The following is a 3,878-nucleotide window of genomic DNA, read 5'->3' as shown; positions in this document are numbered from 1 at the left end:
AAAAAATAGAAGAAGTTACAGAAATTTGCATACTTCCCTCCATGATATTTTTGGACCTTGGGAGCCAATCTCCTGTGCACGTGAATGCTCCATTAGGAGATCACTGCTTGGTACCCTGCAGCATTCATTCAAAGTTAAAGACGAAAAAATGTATGTTTGCTTTACAAAGATGTAAGGGCCTCATTTTTATTCGGATAAACTTCTATAACACTGTCTTGGAATAAATTGATAATTTCACTTGAAGGCTACTCCTCGCTGCCCAACACTGTAAATTTATCCAATTGCAGATGAAAATCAGCCTTGCATTAGTTTTTGTGTATGCATATGTGTATGTGTGCATATTTACTGATTTTTGTATAATTCGATTGTCATCACTCATTGTCATGAGTTCTCTGCAATACTGTTATGGGTTACCAAGGCCTTTACCGGGTTGTGGCTGCTTTGGCACATCTAGATTTCTTTGTAATTCTGTAGTAAATGATAAAAATGGTTGGAAAAAGCAGGATGCTTCCAGAAAATGGGGTCTTTGCACTACCCGTATTTTCTCTGACGATGAAAAAATGGACAACCAAGCATCAGCTTGATCTTGCATGGATCCCAGTCCATTAACCCCTCCGAACCTATTAATCCCTCCCAATGCTGCTCTGCAGTGCTGGGACCCAAATACCTCTCTGCTGTATGAACAATTTGCTTGATCTGCAGAGAAGACAATATTCTGTGGAGTACATAGTTTCCCAATGAGTCACTCTGCCCCAAATTTAACCTCCTAGATTTTATGGATTTTTTTAAGAAGTTTCTTTACAAAATATAATAGCACAGCCAAAGCTTTCATGAAGTATTTTCCAGCTGCTTAGTGGCCAAGCCTTCTGCCTAGTGTGTATTTCAGCCTAGCATACATTTGATAATCTATGCCAGTATCCAGTGTTGGTGGTCTTAAAATTCAACAACTGAGTGGAAAACTGTTAAATGCTTGGGCCTCAGAGCATGCCTAATTAATTCTTTGCAGGGTTTTAGTCCTTTAAAAAGTGTTTAAAACATGGATTCGCTGTATCATTGAATATTGCATGCTTCTGTGGAAATAAATTGCATCAGCTTGATTCCTTTGGTAGTTCAGAGAGTTATGGCTCTGCACTCACTTGGGAAGTTTGCAGGAGTCTTTTGAAAGTTCAGGTTAAAACAGGAAAAAGTAGCTAATGATGTGGAGTAGCTCAATGGCAAAGGGAGAGCCCAAACTGGCACCTGGGCACAGCGATCGGCCACGCTCAGAAGCGAGCTGTAAATCTGCCTTGCTCTCAGCCCTACAGAAAGAATTTGCATTCAGCATGTGGACTTTTTTTTTTTTTTTTTTTTTAACTTTAACCAGAAAATCATGCTTGTGTTTATTTTATTTCATGACTGCTTAAGGTGATTATAACAGCTTAATCCTGGAAAGCGCTAGTAACTCATGAGAAGCAGGTGAGGCAAGCTGAGCTTTCTTCTCTCCTGACATCAAGCACTGGGGTATCCCCAGAAACACCAAGCATCTTTCAACGTCTGGGCTTACGTGCTTCTTCCAAGAGAAATGTAGACGTGGATGGAGACAAACCAATGATTACGTTCTTAACGCAGAATTAAAGGGGCAAATGTCAATGCAAATATTTATTCCTCACAGTCCATACCAGGACTTCTCCAGAAATCCCAAAGCAAGCTGGAAAGGCAGCCACCATCTCACCTGTGTTCCCAGCCTTGCAGAGTGTGGTGTGGTGTGCATGGGTCTTGCCCATTAACAAGACTGTCTGATGCATTGTATAAAATATGAACAAATATTCTACAGAAGGAAACAAAAAAACAATTTCAACCTTCGAAACCAGAGTAGATCTGAACATTAAAACTAATAAAGATGCTTTTCCTGAAGAGCAAAGGTAGCACTTTTTCTATTAGCACAGTTCACAATACTAAAAAAAAAAAAAAAAAAAAAGAAAAGAAAAAAAAAGAAAAAGGCAACATTCCTTTATAAGAATTTCAATTTCAATATTATCTACTGCTTTTCTGCAGGTGAGGAACATATCCATGGGGTTGAGCTGAGGAGAAAGAAACTCACTGGAGAGGCGTTCTGACCTTGCAAACTCCACAGCTGAAGAATTGGAAAATGTTTGGCTGGGCACAGAGCAGCCCATCAGGAGCCAGGGCTGGACATGGTGATGCTCTGCTGCAGCCACACTGCTGCTGCCAATGGGACTGAGAATTGCGCAGGACGCCTTCCAAATGGCAAACCACGCTAACGTGCAAATATGCATTAGCATAAATGCAGCACTGCCAAATACAGCTAGCTAAAAAGCACACACCTAAATGTGGAAGTGTGCCCCTTCTTTCTTTTTTTTTTTTTTTTTTTTTTTTTTTTTTTAATATGAAAGTGCCCACTTTGTGTTGTAATTCCATGTGGTTGCACTGTGATCTACGAGCAGTCCTCGCTGCTGGTATGTCATGCTGTGGTTTCATGGGGCACCCTCAGGCAGAACGTCCCCACTGATGGGCTCAGCTCTGACCTATGCATCACAAAAACAGAGGGCAACCGATTTTCTTGGCCACTCCAGACAGGTTTCACTGGTGTTCCATGTTTGTTAAATGGAAACCGATTGAAATTGCACTTATTGGAGATTAATTAGGTGATAGATATATTGCACTTTGTATTTAATTAACCGTTTTGTGTTCAATAGAAAGAGATCACTGCAGTAGTGTACCGCTAACCCGCTGTGACAGTGAGGAAGAGAGAACTGCTGTATTATTTAACAGCCACACCAGTCTGTGATGTTTAAGAAACAGCAATATAGAAGGTATAATCACTTATTGTAATTTGAAGTCCGTTATACTCAGGTTCATCAGTCCGTGTGCACCGACAGTTGCTTGAAAGTGTGGTCAGAATTTCACCTGACTCTCTCCAGTTCCCTTGGCAGTGGGCAGCTTCTCTGCTATACCCATATGTGCACAGTTGCCTTCATTACACTGATTTAGAAATGAATTTGGCAATTTGGTTGAGGAAGTCAGCATTTTCCCCTATCCTCCTTTTAGGCTGGGTCATGGCTAAGGCTGAGGTCTGAAAATCGGCACTTGAATTTTCACTGTAGTTTAAATTTCCTCCCCTAGACTGCTGGCATGCCACAGGAATATAGTTATTGCCCTACAGAAATTGCAGTTTTCCTGGTCTGGCATCCTGTTGCTGGCAGTGATCTACAGCAGATGCTCCAGCAGCAGACAAAAGCATTAGGAGCCAAATGGCAACAGAATTCTGCACAGGGTTGTCCTCATGCCCAGTGAGACACTGGGAGGGGACTGAGTGCCATGTATCGCCTGCCTTTGTGCAGCAGTAGGGAGATCCCCATTCCAGGTGTGTAGGAAGGATGTGCAGGTGCAGGCAGCTGAGCTCTGTGCTCTGTGCCTTGCTGGATGCAGACATGCTGATGTAACTGTGTGTGTGCGGGATGATCGCATTGCTCCAAGAGCACCGGGGTTTTGAGAGGGTCACCAATATTTTAATGCACCGCTTGGACCCCTGGGGTTTGTGTGGGCTTTATTCTGCACGATGCTTTGGCAGACACAACTGAAGATAGCGCAGGTCCATGGGCTCTGGAATGGTGATATCTGTGGGCTCAGGTTTGCTCGTCCCATGCACAGCATGCTTTAAGCTCTCTGGTTCACTGGGCTCGGCACCACGAGTGCTCATGACCCGTGCTCCCGGCTCACCGCGCTGAAGTGAGCAGCCATGTGTTTTTTTGGAAGCTGTCCTACTCTGTCTCAATAGCTGTTTGTCATGTTCCCTTAATGCCACAGCTGTTTGGCTACGCCAGGTCATCTGCTTTTATTAGTCCCTTTCCCGCCACCCCCTGAAACTCACACCAGCC

This window comes from Meleagris gallopavo, chromosome 9 (genome assembly GCF_905368555.1).
Source record: "Meleagris gallopavo chromosome 9, MGAL_WU_HG_1.1, whole genome shotgun sequence".
NCBI classification, from domain to species: domain Eukaryota; kingdom Metazoa; phylum Chordata; class Aves; order Galliformes; family Phasianidae; genus Meleagris; species Meleagris gallopavo.
This window is presented reverse-complemented; position numbering follows the sequence as displayed.